We start from the raw sequence: 20,624 nt of genomic DNA on the forward strand, positions 1-20,624 counted from the left end.
GGGTGATCTTGAACTGGGTATTTGATCCCTATCAGCCCCCAGGTCTTGAGCTCAGAAATAGAGGGAATGTCACCCAGCTGGTAGAATTATTGTGGTGATAAATAACAGGTATGTAAAAGTGCCTAAGCAGAGCTCTGGTCAGAGAAGGGTTCCTGATAAGCAACAGTTACTCTGCTGAACAAATAATAAAGAAAGTAATTGTTACATTTCAATCTTCCGAATGGCTGCAGTATGGGTATGTGCCACAGACACAAGAGAGGACAGCCAACTGCCTGAGGGGACAGGAAGGGCCTCAGGGAGGAGGTGACAAGTGAGCAGAGACAGACAGAGGAGCAGAGGGGGTCAAGTGGGGAAAGGCAAAGGGCATTTGGGCAGAGGGACCATCACCCAGGAGAGCCAGGCACCTTCCCAAAATGGAGGGACGTTTCGGGCGGCTGAGAAAAAGGCGGTGGCAGGTGGTGGGTGGTGGGTGGTGGGTGGTGAAGCCGGGAATGGAGGCAGGGACATCTGGGATGTGTGGGCAGATTGTGAGCCACCCAGGTTCATGTTTGGAGGGAAAACTAGCAGATTGCAGAGAGGATGGACCGGAGTGGGGAGAGGCTGGGAGGTTGATTATCATTATTCAATTTCATCACTAATAGCAACAAAACCACCTTTGATGGAGCTTCTGTAATCTGCCAGATTTAAGACTTAAAGCTCTCCTGTTTTATCCCAGGCCTCCAACAAGTCTATGGGGTAGACCCAGTTACCCCCAATTTGCAGTCGGGAACGCTGAGGTACGGGAGGCTAAGGACCGTGCCAGGTCCCGTGGTGAGTCGTTCCTGCAGCAGCTGCGCACACAGGCGGCCCCCACGCCTGAGCTGCCCGCCGCGCCTGGTCGATGACCAAGTGGGGAAAAGAGTCCCTCCGCCCTTTCCAGAGCTCTGATACAGCTGCCTCCCTGCCCGTTTCTCCCGCGCATTTGTGGCTGTGGGAACCAGCCCCCGCCAGGGCACTGCCCCCTCACTCTCTATCCAACACGCTCACACACCATATTTTGACCCCCCCCCCAATGCTGCTGTTGCTTAAACTACACCCTCATCCCGCCTCACTTCTTGGGGTCTATGATTTTGCTGGTCTTTTCTCAGTATCTACAGTTGAGACTGTTCCCTCTCTGCCTGCCCCACCCTAATGGGGACCCAGATGCCTCTTCCTCCGCTCTCCCTGTCTGACTACCCTGAAGTAATATTCAGGCTACACCCATTCCAGTCCGAACATATGACATGGTTATTGTGTCGTTACTTCCCCTCAAGTATTGCAGAGCAGAAAGGTCACAGGACTGAGTTGAAAATCTGAGTACAAACCCCAGTTCTGCCACTTCCCCAGCAGCATACTTCGCGAAGATTCCAGAACCCCCCTGAATGCACTAATTAGAAGCCTTGAGAACAAGCAACAGAAACCTACTCTTGAGTACATGAAGAAAAGAATCCATGGAAAGGACCCAGATTGCTCGCAGAATCAAATAAAGAGTCAAACAGCCTGTCTTGGAGGGACCGGCAGCCAGACCCCTCGGGGTCTATCAGTAGCAGTGACTTACAGATTGTCTCTCCAGGGTTGGCCAGTATTCCCCCCTTTTCTGTTTTGAGGTGGCCATCTGGATTCTAATTGTCGTGGCATTTCTTGCCTTGGGCCATATGCCCATGTCCCTGATGTCTCCATGAATGACAACACACCAAAACCACGTGGCAGGAGGAAGGAACATTTTCCCCAAGGAGAAGCAGAGCATTACTACCAGCATAAGAAGGAAGGCGACCAAGGCAAGCGTGAGCCACCACTGTCCTCTACTCCGAGACTCAGCTGCCTCATAACACGATGACTGTTCTGAGGATCACGTCAACTGTGAGCAGCTCTTCTAACTGTAAGACAATACACCATGCAAAAGTGGATATTTTCTCTTTTATGCTTTAAAAACCAGTACTAGATTTTAAGGGATTTTTGCCTAAAATGTTCAAGTGTTTAGTCTCTTTCCCTCTCTAAAGTCAATTAAAAACTACAAAAAGTGGGGCACCTGGGTGGCTCAGTTGGTTAAGCATCTGACTCTTGATTTCTGCTCAGGTCATAATCTCATGGTTTGTGAGTTTGAGCCCTGCCTTGGGCTCACTGCTGTCACCACACGGCCTTCTTTGGATCCTCTGCCCCTCCCCTGCTCACACTCTCTCTCAAAATAAATCTTAAAAACTGAAAAAAAGAAAATTTGACACTACCATGAGTGTAAATGTAAAGCAATAGCCCCTTGGGGCACCTGGCTGGCTCAGTAGGAAGAGCAGGCGGACTCTTGATCTTGGGGTCATGAATCTGAGCCCCACAATGGGTGTAGAGATTACGTAAATAAAGCTTAAAATAAATACAAGCCAGGACCCTCAAAATACAAAAGGTTGATTATATTGTTTATATTGCTCAGAGTGGAAGAAATGAAATTTTAATTATAATGAAATACCATTTTCACCAATCAGATTGGAAAATATTAAGGCACACTGCTAGCAAGGTTATAATAGCACATCGCAGTATGCTAGGTGGGAATGTGAGAGGGCAATCTGGCAACATGTATAGTAGAATATTACAGGCACAAACATGTGTTATGCCCAGATTTTAATATCGCCCCCAAAAACCAGAGATTACCTGGGAGACCGAATCACGCATGCAAAAGCAAAGGGCTTTATTATGAATTTAGGCCTGGCTAGCCTAAACTCGGGCTCACAGACTTCAGCAACACCCTGGATCCACGTGGAGTGAGCCCCGAACAAAGGCAGGGTAGGGCTTTTATGAGTTTGGGAAGGGGGAGTTACAGGAAATTGTGACATAGGTATTGACAGCAGGTTTAACCATTCACATTGCCTAGAGTATTTGTTACTTTTGGCGGGACCCAATCACAACATTCAGAGTATTGACCAATCACAGAGTGGGCCCAGGACCCTCACATAGGGCGTGACTAGTCTTAGCCTCCACCTTTAGGCCTGCCCTTAGAATGTTACAAGGGTGGTCCCTGTTGCCTTGGGCAATGTGTGCCCTTCTATTGTTTCATGGAGTCAGTTTCAGACCTGCATCCTTACACACGCTGTTTGCAACACTTTTTAATAGCAAGATTTTGCAAACAATCTAGATGTTCATTAAAAAGACATGGGCTAAATTTTGATAAACTCAAAGAAAAGAGTTTCATAGGGTTGTTAAAAGAATAAAGTGCTGATAAGCAAGTATTTCCTAACTAGATTGATTGTCATGTTTTGATAAAAAGTAGATACAGGGTGGCTCAGTCAGTTAAACCTCCATCTTCTGCTCAGGTCATGATCTTGCAGTTTGTGAGTTCAAGCCCCACATCGGGCTCTGTGCTGACAGCTCAGAGCCTGGAGCGTGCTTCAGATTTTGTCTCCCTGACTCTCTGCCCCTTCCCTAGCCACACTCTATCTCTCTCAAAAATAAATAAACATTAAAATTTTAAAGGAGATGCAGCACAGCATGTATAAAATGAACTCACTTGTGTACAGTGAAAAGGAATGTATACTATATCTACTTTTATACTTAAATGCTTGCACATGCATGGAAGTTTCTGGAGGACTACACAAGAAACTGTTATTAGTGCTGATCTTTGGTGTGTGGTCTGGGGACATGGGATGGGAGGAAGACTCACTTTTCAGTGGATAGTCCTTAAAAAAAAAGTCCCAAGTATGTGCAACTGTCAATTTTATAATTTAAATAACTACTAAAAAAATGAAATAGAGTGGGAGGAAATTGATTTTTAGGTGGAAAACCATGATTTTATATATGTTCCTACTAGGATAGCATGCTAGCATCTTTTTTTGCTCCCAGAAGGGACATTGAGACCATGAATTTTCATCTCAATAGATTCATCTGATAGCAATAGGAATTTTTCAGGACACTGACCAGAGAAGGTCAGAGGAGGCCACACAGATAAAGGGAAGGAATGAAGATGTTTTACATCTTTACTTAACCAAGTTATAAAAATTAGCACCTTGTTTTATTGTGTGTGTGAAATACTGTGGGAAATATATTCATGTACAGCATTAGGATTAGGTACTTGAGGTTGCCATTAAAAGAGCAAGAGACCAGGGGCACGTGGGGGGCTCAGTGGGTTAAGCGTCCGACTTCAGCTCAGGTCGTGATCTTGTGGTTTGTGACTTTGAGCCCCACATCAGGCTCTGTGCTGACCACTCAGAGTCTGGAGCCTGTTTCAGCTTCTGTGTCTCCCTCTCTCTCTGCCCCCACCCTGCTCTCTCTCTCAATTAGGTGAACATTAAAAAAAAAAAAAGAGCAAGAGACCAATTGGAAGGTACGTCCATCCTGAAGTAGGCTCGGGGGTGGTAAAAAAAGTAAACCACATTCACTCTCTGCAAGCAATTCTAAGGCCCATGGGAAGGACAGCTAAATGAACAAATCATTCAAAAATGGTTCAGTCAGTGTTACGGTAGGTGAGCTCTGCCTGAGGCACGAAGTAGGGTACAGTTAGAATCAGGGCTCCTGAGATCCTGCACAGGTGCTGGGCTGAGCTGTCCTCTCTCCTACCAGCGCTTCGCATCAGCAGCTGAAAGAAGGGGACAAAGTGGCCCCCACTTTATTTTGCTCTATAACCCATAATTCCTCTCCATAGAATTTCTTTCTAAGCACAGTATGTTCCATGAGAAGAAAAAAACTGGCACCCCTTACTTAGCATTTTTTTTACAGGAAGAAAATCTCTTCCATATCCTTCACAAGAAATTTTAGAATAAGGTCCTGCTGGTACCCGAGCTTTCAAATCCAAGCACACTGCACCCCACCCACATCCGGGAATCAAGGCTCCGCACCCAGTCAGTAAAGCGGTGACCCACATGTTTGTTCGATTTTTTCACCTACCATTGATTGGCAGGCGGAGAGACCCTCTTTCCCCCTAAACCGTAGGAGTTTCAGTTTACAGAGCTCTCAAGTATGACCTTCCGTTTGATCCTCACAAAACCTGTAAGCTGGGCAGCACCTGTATTCTCCCTCTTAACGTGATTCAAGTAAGTGAAGAATTGAGGCACCTGCGTTATTTTATTTGCACCTCAAAAGCTCTGTAACGTGCCACTGTTAATTATTTTCTCTCATCCGTGAGGGTATGGACAAACGGGAGCCAAAGTGCCTGGGTTCCGTTCCCAGTTTGCCGCTTCGTGACCATTGCCCTTGGGCAAAAAAGTATACCCTTCCTGGGCCTGGGCATCTGCAGCTGTAAAAATGAGACAGTAACACTGTGTGAGGTTGTTGTAAGGATTAAATGAGTTGATATGTGAAACACTTGAGACAGTGCCCAGTTCTTAGGAATCATTGCTGCCTTCTGAGGTCTTAACTCCTAATCAAGAGACTTGTGTTGTTGATTTACAGCTCTTTTCCCTGCGCTGTTGTTTCCTAGGGCTTGTCTGTGGAATGCTGTCAGGTTTTATGTGGGGAACTCATCGAGGGAGGGGTCTTATTGTCAGATACGTCCAGAAAGTACTGCAGTGAAGATGACCAGCTCCCTTCTCTGCAGTACTTCCCAGAGCATTTAAGATGCCTACAGTGACTATAAATGTCTTCACAGGGTTCCCCTCCCAGAGAGTGAGGCTGGCATCTTTCCTTCCTCTCTATCTTTGCCCCTCTGGTTGCTAAGGTTCTTTTTAAAGATGGAGGACTTATAAGTGTCTTCATCCTTTGAAAGGCAAAGGGCATCCACTAAGTCAGTCTCACTGGGATGTGGCCATGTCCTAGGGCCTTTGCTATTGGTGCCCCTAGGCTTAAACCAGACTACAGATGGCCACCAAGGGAAGGCTCATTGTTCTCAGAGACAAGAAAGGAGGCCAACGAAGTTCCTTCACCTGGGAGAGTGTGGTCACTCCCTACGACTGCAGAGAAGTATCTGCATTCCACACTTAGCGGCCCCCCCTGCCATGTTGCTACCTGGCAGGTGCCCGTGGTCTGGCAACGTTTCTTGTTCTCCCTCTAGTATGTCACCAGTTCAAGTACCTGCAGGGCCATAAACTTTACAAGGGGTGGGATAGGGGAGAAATTATTGAATGTTCTAGGAAATCAGAGCAAGCCTTGGTAGATGGGGGTAGGGAGGGTAGCTTGAAATGATCAGAAGTTTAAAAACAATCTATAATCAGCATTTGTGAAATTCTTGCCATTGCCAAAGCCCTTCCTCTGCATTATCTCCTTGGAGTCTCTGAAAATATTGCTGTGTTACATGCTTATGGTACCGGCTTTATAAATGAGGACATGGAGGTCTAGTTGGTGGCCAGTAATTGACAGGTAGCGACTGACAGGGCTGGGATCCAAACCAGGTTCTGCCACTTCAGAGTCACTGCTCTTTGCACCCCTCAGCATGGCCAGGCATGAGGGCTCAGGGTCCCCAGAGGAGAGCGGAGAGAGAGAGGCAGGAGCAGATGAGAAGCCAAGAAATAAAAACAGCAAAGGCAGCTTCTCTACGGTGTTGCTTTAGGACCGGCTCTGAGTCAGAGCTGCCAGCCCTCGATCTGAGGAGCCAAAACCTGCCAGGAGTGAAAAATCCATCCTGCTGAGGAGTTTAAGAAATAATTTCAAGCTGGAAATTGCATTTTATCTTTTCATCCCCTTAAATTCAGACTTCAACTCCCTACAGTTGCCTTGATTTAAAAAAAAAAAAAAAGAAGAAGAAGAAGAAGAAGAAAAAGACTCCCGCATTACAATTCAGTACACAGTGAGTCACAAGTCCCTGTGCCTCCATGCTGCAAATGGCCAGTGGAAGCGGCTTGTCTCGGCAGACGAGACGGGAGCATCACGTCTATCAGGTCTCATGTCCTGTTTTCATCACGTATTATTACTGAAGAAGAAGGTCTGTGCTACACGCAGTGAATGATACTAGTCACTGGGGTAAGACACCCACACACCGGGACATAGTCTTACCCCAGTAAGTTTCTCAGGACATAGTCTTTTCTAAATGTAAGGACCAGGAAAACAAAGATCATGACCACTGACATTTTTAAGCACTGCTTCTGCCCGGAGAGCCACCAACCTAAATGTTCAAGAGGCAGTAAGGTAAAAGGGAGCTTTGGCTTCCAAGTCCGTCAGACCTGGGTTTCAGCTCCTCCCTCTTTCCATTCCCAAACAGAAACCTTTGGCAAGTTATTTCTCTTCCCTGAGCTTTGATTTATGTACATCCTAGGTTTTATTGTGCAGATCAAACAAAATAGTCTATGTTATCAATAGTGGCTTAACCTTATGTGCTCCATCAATTAGAGTTCTTTAATCAAAGGCATCATGATTCAGTAGGAAATGAGAGACCTTGGTCAGGGCAAACAGACCCAGTGGTCCAACCAAGAGACATCCTGATCAGAAACAGCCTAAAACAGAAGATGGTAGAGGTCAGAAGTGAGCAAGGGTTAGACTGGCACCTAGGTTCATTAGACTTCTTCCATGAGCCCCGGAAGGTGAGGCCTGGGGAGTGAGGGCAGCGGTGGTCCCAGCAGAGCTGGGAGCCTCCGCTTCCCCACCGGCCATGTGCCAGCTCCGGCAGAGCACACTGATCAGGGAGACAGGCCAGAGGATAATACCCATTCTCTTCCAGGGCTGCCAGAAACACGTCCCAGAATCCTGGCCGGCCGAGGGCCCAGAATGCCTAGCAGGAGACTGTTGCCAAGCATGTGAAAACTAGAAGCAAAACAAGGAGACAACTTGGGGATGGGCTGCTGTTGAGTGGAGAAAACGTTTCTCTTAACCTCAGGAGCAATCTAGGGGGAGGAGGTCACTGAGGGCCAGCACTGTTTCCATTAAGATATACTTGTGTGCTATGATGGGGCCCATTAAGCTATTGCTGATATTATGAAACACCTATGTGACCAGCCAGGGTTAGGAGTGTGGGAGGAGATAAAGGGACCCATTCTCTACAATAATTTAGCTCCCTGGAGATCCGGCCTTCGAGGCCTGGCCCCTTACAGAAATCATTTCTCTGAGTTATGGTCTAATGTTAATCTCAAGGCTCTTACTGAAAGTCTAAGAAATTGCCCCAGAACGTCTTCTTCCCATATTGCTATTATGTCATTCAGTATTCTTAAAACAAAAACAAAAACAGGGGCGTCTGGGTGGCTCAGTGGGTTAAACGTCCAACTTCGGCTCAGGTCTCCTGGTTGACAGCTCAGATCCTGAAGCCCGTTTCAGATTCTGTTTCCCCTCTCTCTGCCCCCACCCCATTCTCTCTCTCTCTCTCTCTCTCTCTCTCTCTCTCTCTCTCTCTCAAAAATAAAATAAAAGCATTTTGAAAAACCCACTTCACTTAGCAAATTTCTTTTTGATAGGTACAGTAGAGCGACCATAGATATTATTTTTTATTAAAGAGACCTGGCCCCGAATCCTGGCTTTTGCATATACTAGTGACAACTCTAAACATGATGCCTCTTTATTTCTCACGTGGAGGTAGTGACACCTTCCTGGAGGTGCTACAGAAAGCACAGGTGCTATCAGATGTTTCCAGGGCGCAAGACACTCTGTTCAAGCCTTGTACGCATCTCCCTGAATTCTCACAGCCAAGCGACGAGTCAGAGATCATCATCACCCCCGTTCGCAGGTCAGGGGTTCCCTGCCCTGAGACATTAGGTAAATTGTCCGACATCTCGCAGCCTAACAGGGGCAAAGGCCATGCACACGAAAGTTCTCGGCAGCGACGGAGTAGGTGCCAAACAGATGTCAGCTGCTCTGTCCCACTTCTCTTGCAGACCCGAAATATTCCCGTTTTTATGATAGTCTGAGTTCTGGTCTTTCAAAGGGTTTTTCCTCTTTGACTCATGAGCAATTCAATTTAATGTGCAAAAACAGTAACTGTTTCATGAATATTTTATCCCCCCAACTTGTTCATGGTTTTGAATTTCCAGTTTTAAAAGCCCTAGTATAGGCATGTTTGCTGGAAACATTGTACATGGTTTTAGAAACAGGTTACATATCCAGAATCCTCAGATGGGCAACTAGCTATGGTAGGATGACCACAGCCCTGCTTATTACATAGATTACTTTTTTTTTAAATCCAAATGCATTAGGATGCCTGAATCCCAATAAGGGTTGCCCTTTAAGAGGGAACCCTCGGGGCGCCTGGGTGGCTCAGTTGATTAAGCCTCCAGCTTCGGCTCAGGTCAGATCTCACGTTCGCGGGTTCGAGCCCTGTGTCGGACTCTGTGCTGACAGCTAGCTCAGAGCCTGGAGCCTGCTTCCAGTTCTGTGTCTCCTTCTCTCTCTGCCCCTCCCCGTCTCATGCTCTGTCTCTCTCTGTATTAAAAAAATAAATAAAACATTAAAAAAAATTTTTAAAAGGGAACCCTCCAGTGGCTAAGGCACAATTCAATGATAAATAATTCAGAACACTCAAACGAGTCCCCTTTGAGAATGACCTTTAATATCTGTGGCAGATTTGTTTTTATCCTTCAAAATGATAGCAAATTCATGTTGAGGGTGAGGGGTTTAATTTGGGGAAACTTAAGAGTCAGAGCTAAAACTGTTGAGTAAGATGAGTGTTTAAACTAGGAAGGGTGGGCTCTGGCCCAGACCCAGATGACTATTTAAAACAGGAGATTGATTAGCTTTCTCGTGGGGCTTATGACTTGGCTGTAAAGACTGCGTCAAATCCTGGCCGGCAGACACTTCAGAGGAATTTCCTTAGAAAGCCCCTGAAAAGAAGGTGGTCACTTGGGAAGGAAGGACTGCCTTGGGCAGGAATGAGGACTTGGAGGGACCATGACAGAGACCAGGAGGGCTCACACACCAGCCAGGGGAAGAGGGCACAGTGTGGCCAGAGAGCATTTGAATTCGGCTTCTTGGGAGCAAAAGAGCATGCAGAGACGATGCCAACAGTCACAGGACTCCTGTTTCCTTGGTTACTACAGGTCAGATCACTGTGGAAAGACACGAGGCTCTCATTTAAAGGGTCAGCCTTGGGTGAAAGCCATGAAAGGGGAAGAAAATTCAACATAGAGGCAGAAAATGCAAAGGAGGAAGGATCTCGAACTAATCTCAGGAGAGTCGCTGGTTCCTGGTCACGGCATCTTCCTACCTCATAGTTCGGAGACACTCAGTTTACCACGCCCACACCTAGCTGAGTAGGAGCCTTCATTGTTCAAGTGACCTTTCCGCTCTTGTGTCAGTAAATCCTCTTCACACCCTTGCACAGTGGGTGAGGGAGGTGATGTTACCAAGACTCATTTGGACTCATTGTCCAAAGCCACCCAACTTAATAGTAACTAAACTGTCACCAGCACCTTGATCGGCTGTCCCCAGCTTCTGAACTTACTCTTTGCTTTTCTGTTTTCTCTACCAACAAAGACGTAGAAATTCTGAGCTATGTTCTACAAAGAAATGATCCCAGTGGCCTTTGTGGTTTTTATTAACATCTCTGAATAATATGAAATAGCCCCAAAAATTAGAGAGGCCTCTACTTGATAACTTGAGTCTTAACAGCCTGCTACATTTCACACATGCTGAATGGTCTGTTGCCCTCTTCCTCTTGAAGGAAGCTGAAAGGGCAAAATAACATTCCTGGCGATTGTACGCTGCACCTCCTTTTCATAGATACTCACAATCTCTGGTGAACACCCAGGGATCCTTACTAAAACACACACCCATGACTGAGTTTCCATGAGTCACATTTGTCAGCCTGGCCAAGCGAATTACCTGCAAGATGCAGAAAAGCAGGTCACCCTCACGCCCTCCTGACTACCCTTCTTGCTCCTCTCAGCAGGCCAAACAGGAACCCTACAGCATCAGAGCTCTGACAGCCCTGAAATGCAAAATAAGTGCTTTTACTCCTAAATCTGAGTTCAAGCCAAATCCCTAAAAATGCAAGGAAAGGCTATAGTGTATATACACCATAATGATGGGGTGTCTCATTAATTTCTTTGTCTTTAGGATTGATGTGATATCTGTAACACAGGTGGCGTTTAGGAAGAACTTAAAGTGGACAGAGGAGAGCAGAGAGGACAGATAAAAGGAAGGAGGGAAGGAAGGAGAGAGGGAGGGAAGGGCAGAAAAGAGGAAGGAGGGAGAGAGGGGGAGGGAGTCAGGAGGGAAACCTGAGTCCCTCCCCCTGCTGGCCTAGCCAAGCCTCAGTCTGTTCCTGGACTTCCTGGCAAGGCAAAGAAGTGAGATCCCTCAGCAGTCACGTCAGCTCCAGCCTGCTGTCTTGTTTTCAGCCCTCAATGATTTTAATGAAGAACAGTTATAAAAATACGTGATTTGTGTTCATAGAAACTGCCAAGGAACAGAGAAAAATGAAGACAGGGAGTGGATTCGACCCAGGGGCATTTTCACCAGTAATTCTTGGCTTGTGTGTGCTCTCTCTCTCTCTCTCTCTCTCTCTCTCTCTCTCTCTCTCTCTCTGTGAGCTATGCCCACCTCAGGATATTTCATCTGGACAAAACAGAGATATGAAGAAAAGAGTCACCTACGAGGCCTCATGGAGACTGATTGCAGATTGAATGAACTCTGTCTTCGGGACCCGTTTGTTCACTAAGGAGATGGTGGAAGTCATCATTGCCTCAGGGACACATGTATCTTCTCTGTACCTCCTTCTGCCAGTCTGTCCCCACGGCTGTGAGGACTCTGTTATCTACCACCAACTTGGTCCAGTAGGGACTTTCCATGCTATGACTTGTGTGGGTTATTCTGTAAGTACCTCCTGGTTGTCTACCATGTGCCAGACACTGTGTTATCTTCCCCCCCCCCTCTTCCTGCCCGAAGTACCATGGGAAAAAGCACAAGTTCATGTCTGTGGTGGTGCCTCCAATGGCCTTTTGCTCATTTACAATCCCCTGGACTTCTTCTCAGGCACCTGTGAAGGGCACCAGACTCCTTGAGCCTTCTGGGAGCAAGATCTGTAATGGCTCCTAATTTCCTGGCACACAAAGTGAAGACTCCTTTGCCTGGCTTTCAAGACTGGCATCGCTCCGCTGCATCAGACTAGCCTCTCCCTTGTTGCAGCAGAATGCAAAGCGCCTCTTAGCCTTCTGAATCTCCTTTGGGTCCTTGCAGGGTCACTGCAAACCCATGTGATGTCTCTGTACCAGTCAGAAACAAGTGTCCCTTCCTGAAGGGGCCTCGCTTGCATCAGATAGAAGATTGTTCAGGAACAGACTAATTTTGTCAGAGCAAGACACTTCACTCTAATCTTCCAGGGAAGTGTCAGAATAATATGCAAGCTGTGCTCCCTACAACAGGAGCATGCCTCTTTAGATCCGTCATTGTCGTGCACGAGTGACTGTGTGCAGTGGTAGTGTCGACCCCCACCCCAGTGGCTCCCTTTCTCATTCCTTCTATGCAGCTTCTGTTCCATCTCAAGCCTTCCACAACTATTTCCAGAGCCAGTTATTCACACATTCCATACTTATTATTTGAGCACTGACTACGTGTCAGGCTCGAGTCTGGGCACTGGGAATATGGCAGAAAACAAGACGCTGGAGGGCACCTGCTCTCACAGAGACAGACTGTACGCAGGTAAAAACACATACTTGTAGAAATGGCAAGGCCAATAAAGAAAATAGGAGTGATGGGTTAGCAAGCCGTAGGAGGATGGTTCTTAAGATAGGATGGTAAAGAAAAGTGGCTCTGGAGAGCCGACATGTGAATGAGAAGTCAGCCATGCAAGGATTTGGGCATGATTATTACAGTTAAAAGGAACAGCAAGGGCAAAGGCTCTAAGGCAGGTCTGTGGCTGGCACGTCCAGGGGCCAGAAAGGACACCCACCATGGGCGGAGTAAGACTGCTAGGAAATGAAGTCAAAGAAGGAGGTCAGGGCCTACAGCATGTGAGGTAGATGTGTTAAGGAGTTTGGATTCCATTCCAGAATTTTAAACAGCATTTGAAACAAGTGAGCTATAGGATTTGATTTCAGTGTTTGAGAAATCCCTCTGAATTATAGGAACTAGAATGGATCAGGAGCAGCATTTGGGTGTGGGGCAGTTAGTCTAATGTCTAAGGCTTCCTTCCAGCTCTGACATTCTGGGATTCTGCCTTTCCAACAGGCCCCGCCATGCATATGGTTCTGTGTTCCTAGTTGCAAATGGCAGGCTCCATTTTAAGCAGAAGAGAGATTAATTTGAGATTTTAGGTAATCTGCGGGATTTAGGAAGAGGCTGGAGAAACTGCCATAACACTGAGCTTCCAGGAGGGCTGCCCCAAGCCACGCGGCAAGACCAGCTGGAGAAGGACACAAAGACAGCTGCTGGGCTGAGCTGGAAAGGCTGGAAAGTCAGCTCGCCTCCAGACTCTGGCAGTGAGCTCACTCCTGCATCAGGATAGCCCGAGGGACACTTCTGTCCCTGCTGTTTCCATCCCACCCCAGGAGCCCAGGAACTTGAGGCAGGGATTGGTCCTCACCAAGGCCTAAGTTGGAGCAGATAGTTTCTTCTAAGACTCCAGAAGGTCCTAGGGACCAGAGATGGAGGTCAGCCAGAGCCTGTATAAGAAAGCAGGAGTCCAAGTACCATGATCGAGGCTGCATGCAAAGACCAAATGAACCAAAGGTGCAGAACAAGTCTCAGGCCATAACCCGAAGTAACTGGGCTGAGAAGATGAGAAATCAAAGTGATAGAAAGCTAGCTAGGAACCTGAGGGAAAAGAAACAATTATATATGCATTAGCATTATGGCTAATGATCAACGCCTGTCTCCCCTATTAGAACACAAGCTCCATAAAGTCAGGAACTATGCTACTTTATTTGCTCATCATAGAGTAGCTACAGAATTCATACTACACTTACAGTGTTTATTCAGAGTCAATGTAAAAAATGGCTGTATAAGGACAGTGTCGATGATTTCTTTAGCATACAATTTCTTTTGTATTATATTTCTCACTATGAAAAGCTACCTGACAAATTCTCTTAAAACTTAGAGCCAGCTAATGACATCTTATTCTTTGATCTGGGTGGTGGTTTCAGGAGTATGTTTTCTTGTGTGAATCTGTTGAGCTGCATATTTAGGAGTTGGGCCTATGAGCCAGCAGATCTGACAATGCCAAAGGTACCCTGATGCATAAGGGTGCTGTTGGAGCCTCTGGAACATTCTAGCAGGAGAATCACGGAACCCTACGGCTGTGGAGCAGAGTCATTCTTTTGTGTCAGAGAGTTAGCAAATTCTGTCAGGCCACAGGCCCCTACTGTGTCTGGAGCAACTCATCATGTTCTGGGATTATCAGATCTACCATAAAGTTGAGTGGACATACGAGTAATACATCACACAACAGAAATGGCAAAGCCAGGATTGGGCTGGGGCAGGCTCATGAGCACAAGTAAGCATCTCGAGCACATAGGTCCATATTCCCAGGTCATCTCCCTCCATGTAATGTCTTCCGTGTCCCTCACACGGGGTTCCCTACAACCAGCGAGTTAAGGAGGAAAAATATTGGGGCTGATTTGTCCACAAGTGAGCCATTTATGTCGGTGTTGGCCAACAGTGGACTACCATTGTATTTTTGCTGCACTCAGGGATGACTCTATGGGACAAGTAGCAATGGGAAATTCTATCAAAGGGTAGAGATGTAAGCAGTACAGTTGGGCATTTACTTTGTGTAGAGGGAGAAGTGGCCTGAGGTTGGGATGCACATGGTAAATGACTTTGGTTGATTAGCGTCTGGGAGGAGCAAACTTGAAAGACAGGAGATGAGGAATTCTGGGGAAGAAGCCTATAAATGGACCACTAGAAATGAGTGCAAAGCATGTAGATCTTTGTTGCCTTAAATTAATGCACACCAGAGAGGAGGCATTCAACAACCAGTTGGACAGTAGGGCAGGACAGCTTGTCTCATGGATGTTAGCCATGCCAGTGCTTGCAAAGTGGGCAGTTATGGATGGAGGCCATGCCCGCCAGCACACACTCCTTCTTACCAAGGCTGCTCTAGCTACTGCCACAGCTGAGTGCTTAAAGTGCTAGCAGCAGAGACTACACTAAACCCTCAATGTGGCATCGTCCCATGGCACCTGGAGACAGGTGGATTATATCAGAGCATTCTACCCTGCAGGGGGCAGCCAGTCATCCTTATGGAACTGATCACATTACTCTTGGTGTGGGTTCGCACTGCCTCCCCTTCGTACCTCTGCCAGCACCACCCACAGTGGATGAAGGCCTGAATTAGCAGCATGGGATCACTTCAGACTATCGGCCCAAATTTTTAGCAAAGAAGCCATACCAGTGGGCAGATGATCACATGATCTGGTTTCACCACAAACCTTCTTTCCTGGGATCAAGGAGTGAATATCAGAATGGCCCCTCTCACCATCACTCCCAGAGACCCACTTAGGGAATTTGACTTTCCATTCCCATGCACTTGGCTTCTGCCAGATTAGATGTCCTGGTTGTTGGCAGAGGGGTGGCAAGGGACACTTCCACTGAGAGACTTTTAAGGGTTCCAAGTTAAGATTCCCATCTGCTCCCTTCAGGGTCCTCAAACTGGTAGACTGATCAGCAGAGTAAAGAATGTTAGTGAGGACATTGACCCTGGTTATCTTGAGAGGCTGGGGTTCTGCTGCACTATGGGGACAGGAAACTCAAGAAATGCTTGAGAGATAAGGAAACTGACACTTAAGAAAGTTAGGTGACACTCTCAAGGTCACCTGGCATAGCTGGGACTTGAACCCAAGTTCTGCTCCAAGGATTTTCTCACGATATCACTACTTCCTTCATGATAGCCTGATGTTCAGTGTGGTTCTCATGGGCATGGATGGCTTGCTAACCCCTCTTGGTAGTCATTTCCCCACTCAGACCCCGTGTTAGGACACACAGAACTCAGAAAATGATGTTTTCTGTGACCCTGTGTATAACGGTCTTTCATTGTGCTTAACTCAGTTAGGCACATCTGTTTATAATTATTAGGCTATGTAATTTTGAAATCAGGTAACAGAGGGCCAGTGATGAGGAACTTAGTTGAATCATGAAGTTCATTTCTCCTGCTGCATCAGCCCATTTTCATGAGTACCACTGACTTCCAACTTGAAGTGAAAGTGAACTCAGAAAGAAAAATTTGCTTCAGTCAGTGGCCCAATTTATGCATTAAAGTCCAAACAGTCTGGAATGCTTGTGTAGGAAGCTGAACTGCCTTGACCTTTACCTTTAAAAACCCAGAGAAGCAAGGGGAATCAAAATGTTTATTTGATCATGTTCTGATGAGAAAAATATACTTTGGAACGAAAAACAAGTTTTTAGAAAACTGAGTCGGAGAAAGGAAGAAGAACAAGAAATAGGCAAACACCATTTGGTGATACTATTTCCAAGCAGAGAAGCTTAGAAACCACATTTAGCTTAGCGGTGTTCTTGAAGTGTCACCTACTTGGTAGTTGACTGGGTAGAGACTGAGCTAGACCCCGTGATGACCGAGACAGGGCCTCTGCTCTCAGCACGCTCCCACAGTCACTCCAGCCTTCACCCGCTGCTGATGCTTCTCGCTGGAGCCAACCGTCACTTCGTCTAGCCCCTCCTGTGTCCTGTCATAGTTCCACTTGCACCTCAATTATTTATTTGGGCAGTTGAAGCCAGCTTTTCTTACCAAAGACTATATATTACCTGTGCCATTGGATTTACTTCCCAAACCTTTCCCTGCCTCTCCACCTGACCTGCCTCTAATCGTGACTGATTACTTCTAAATCCAAATGCCCTCTCTTCTCCTTCCTGCCATCTCTATGAGCCTAAAACAAAATGTGCTCCTAAGTGACTTGGTTTTCTCATTCCATTCACACACAGCTCTTTCCTTTTGCACTACCAAAGTCTGAAATTACTGCATACCCCATATCTTGGAGACTTCTTTTTTCTTGCTTCAGAGCCTCCTCCCTGTGGTCAGAAAGAGAGGAATTACTCACCACCTGAATCCGAGAGAGAGAGAGAGAGAGAGAGAGAGAGAGAGAGAGAGGATTCACTCTCCTTCAGGCCCTTCCTCTTGTCAGTTGATTTGAAAAACCTCCAAGCAAAGCCAAACCATTTTAGTGGCAAGATCCAACCAAGGTTTATCACGTTCATCAATTCTTCCCCCAAAATCACTCATGTAACTCACAAGACACTGGCTTTCCTTCTCTCTGTTGTAGCCTCTGTGTGTCCCCAGCCCACACACAGCTGGTAACAATGAGACTGCAGCAACAGAAGAGAATTTCTTAGGATGTGCTCACACCCAATCTTTAAGAGAGCTGAGGCCCTTGGGATTTTTCCCACACAGCTTTGGGAAGGCATAGCTGGTGCTTTGGCCAGCACACGCCTGCCCCTACCCGTCCTCGCTTTTCTCTCCTGCTCTGGGCCACACGTAATGATGACTTTCTCTTGCGCCAGTGAGAAAAGAGCATCTGTGCTAATGGCTTCTGCCAGCCCAGGCAGGGCCTCTGTGCCAAAGGCCTCGGTTCTCCATCCTTGACCACCGAGGACGCTGCTGCTGACGCCAGCAGAGAGAGCTGATTCTCATCAACGTCCCTCCCACATCTGCTAATCCTCCACTCTCCAGCACTCCCCAGCTCACACCAACAAGGGTGCAGTTTCCTAATTCTGCTGGCACAGTTCCGCTGACCCCTTGGGCTTCCAGTAGCTCGTGGAGATCCTAGAAAGCCAGTCCTTTTAGATTTTATTTGTCATTGCAGTCCCCTAAGCCTAATACTCAGATATGAATCCATAGTTAGTGGATCATTGGGCAACTGATTGATAATCACTTGAATTTAGAATTTCCTGTTCTGCACTTAGCAGTATGTCCCTTGGCTACACCCTTGCTGTTCAGCCCTCCCTTCCTTAGAGTGGGCTCCACCTCTCATGTGGATGACCTTTGGTGAGCTTGTCCCTCTCCAGTCCTCCCAGCTTGCCTAAAGGGAACACAAAAAGCCCACTAAAACTTGCAGGAGAAACCCTAGATATGAATGAGTGCCCAATGATCAGAACACTGGTCCGGAAGAAGAAATGTTCTGACAACACCTTTCACATGCAAAAGACTGAACACGGTGATTCTCAACTGATGGGCTGCTGTGGAAGAAAATACTTTAGAAGAGTCACTAATGAGAATTCTGTTTATTCTGTCAGCCATTTGTTTCTTCTGAATGACAGCTTTATCCCTTAATTATAGCTCTTCATAATTGTCCATGACTGACAATTTACTGTGCTACAATTTCTTAGAATTCACTCTCCTGTGATTGGAAATAGTTGATATTTCCCTAGAATCAAAGTTCTTGCTACTACACAGGGGGTTATCTAAAATTAATAACTGACCTTCACAAGAGCACCAAGGTCAAGCCCATAGACCTTCTTCTTCAGGACCGTTCTCCCAGGCAGGCATTTGCAAGAGGGACAAACCCCATGTGATGCACGAATCTTTAAGCATTCTGTAACTCTTCCATGGTATTCACGTACCGGGTTCATTCAAATACTGCATTCTCTTTTCCTAGGAAAAGTGAATTTCCCCTAAACATTCTCTCATAAGCTGTATGTCTTTTTTTCCAAGAGCTCTGTTGCTTATGTAAACCATCCGCTTTTCTTTATTCAAGCTGTGGTAAAACAGGAGATGTCTGTTTCTAATTGTTTTCTTACTCTTGGCTTTGAACTTCACACGCTTTCAGCCGATGCACCTCCTTAAATCTTTTCTTCCCCTGGGCATGCAGCACTGCTAATACAAACCATGGTCAGCCCCTTGGGCCAGGTTTTATCTGCACAGCAATATCTGGATCTGAGATCGTAGTTCTTATATCCTGCTTGGACATTATTTGGTTTGATTCCATTAGATCAAGTTCATGGTAGGCTGTCTTCTCTTTCCACGCTACACTGATTTTATTACACTTTTTATATGCCAGTGGTTCTCAACACCACCACACTTAACCTTTCCTCCGAGAACATCTCTTCAGCAGTTTGTCATAAAATTACACACTGAAGTGAGCTTGGGTGTATTCAATCCTGTTTCTCCTTATCACATTTTCTGGCCCCATTTGCAGACATCCAAATCACAAGGACAAAGAAGAAAGGGGAAAAGCATAAAACTAGGAATTAAGAGGCTTATATAAATATCGTTTATGAGGAAGAGCTTGGGGTAAATTCAGTTTTCCTAAAAATTTTCATTTGCATGTATTGTAAACGAGAACTCATGAAGGTTTATGTTTCAGTCACTTAACCCAAGTGTGTCTTTGAACAGGTTCTTAATTTCTCTGTGCTTCAGCTCTGTCCTGTGCAAAATAAGAACAACATTGTCTGTCCTATGGTCTCATAGGAGTTATAATCATATGAGATGATTACATGAGATGATTTCAAAATATATAGAACACTACTCACCTGTAATTTGATAGTATGCTCTTTAGAAGGGCAGAAATAACATCTCTAGAAAGATAAGCTTCTCTTTCAATCATGTCTCCTTAACTCTCAGGGCTGGCCTTAGGATACACAGAATAGACAGCTCCTGTGTGGTGAAATTCCAAGAGACTTGGAAAGCATCTTTAACCCAAAAAATGCCTTTGCCATCTGCTCATGGTATTTGAACTATGATCAATCACCAACGACACATTTGTTGGAGATGAGGCTGGCCAAGAGAAGCTTCTGAAGGAGGAACAAGCTGACATAGATTCAAATCTATGGTGGGAGTTAAAAACTGCTTCTGGAGCCTGTCCTAGGAGCAGGTTTGGATGTTAGAGAGTAGGTTGATCCTTGCTCGGTATATTGGTCTTCTAAAGGATATATCTCTTGGCTTTCTCCTAGCAGTTTCTCACCTCTTGGTCCATCCATTCATTATAAAAATGCCAGAAACAGGTGGTAACAGTTGATCAGTAAGAGAAGCAGTGATCACAGTTGATCACTGAGCACAGAGAGTATCTCCACCCCGTAGAGGTGAGACTCTAGGAGTCTCTGGGCTGGGATATTCAAGGCCCTCTTGCTGAGATCACTTTGAATCACAGAATTCCAGATACAAGTCATTGAGAGACTCTAGTCAAGACTCCATAATTCAAATATCCATAGATATCTGAGGCTAGATAGGTAACATGAATATGCAAATCAGGCCACCGGTATGAGTAATAGAGAGTGGTAGGGTCTGTGGCAAACTGAAGAGAGAATGCGGGTGCCTCACTGCCATTTAAATTCAAATCTAGGAGCACCCAGGGGCTCAGTCAGTTAAGCATCCGACTTCTACTCGGATAATCTCATGGCTCATGGGTTTGAGCCCCGCACCAGGCTCTGTGCTGACAGCTTGGAGCCTTGACTCTGTTTCAGATTCTGTGTCTCCCTTTCTCTCTACCCATCCCCTGCTCATGCTCATCTCTCTCTCTCTCAAAAATAAATAAACATTAAAAAATGTGCAAATCTAACTAGAAGTTGTGTTGATCCAACGAAAAATATCCACAGAGTGACCATTTTTGGCCCCCAGGCTGCCAGTGTCTGACTTCTGACCCAGCCTGCTTGTTGTAAAGGTGAACTGTGGATTTACCACAGTCACGTGAGCCTACAAGGCATAAGTGACAGTGGTCCGGCTTGACTGTTAAAGGTCCAGCTTCTCCCCTTCCAAGTGAACCCTAGTTCTTCCTGAGACGCATCACAGCTTTGTGTCTTCCGTCATTATGTGCCATCTCCTCAGCCCTTTCCCTTCTCCTGTCGCTGTTTCCTCCGCGGCTGCTGATCCGAGAGCTATTGAAGAGACC

General features: G+C 46.2%; 1 long non-coding RNA gene across 5 annotated transcripts in view; it reads left to right on the plus strand.

Moving 5' to 3' along the window:
• LOC115271669 overlaps positions 1 to 20,624 on the plus strand; it is a 154,024-nt gene that overhangs the window by 32,171 nt on the left and 101,229 nt on the right. The window contains exons 1-2 of one of the 5 annotated variants that reach the window (XR_003900050.1): positions 724 to 810; positions 1,369 to 1,897. The exons of the other annotated variants lie outside the window; for them this stretch is intronic. This is a non-coding gene — a long non-coding RNA (uncharacterized LOC115271669). Of the gene's footprint in view, positions 1 to 723; positions 811 to 1,368; positions 1,898 to 20,624 lie in introns of those variants that run through there. 5 annotated transcript variants of the gene reach the window in all.

Source organism: Suricata suricatta, chromosome 11 (assembly GCF_006229205.1).
Source record: "Suricata suricatta isolate VVHF042 chromosome 11, meerkat_22Aug2017_6uvM2_HiC, whole genome shotgun sequence".
NCBI lineage: Eukaryota > Metazoa > Chordata > Mammalia > Carnivora > Herpestidae > Suricata > Suricata suricatta.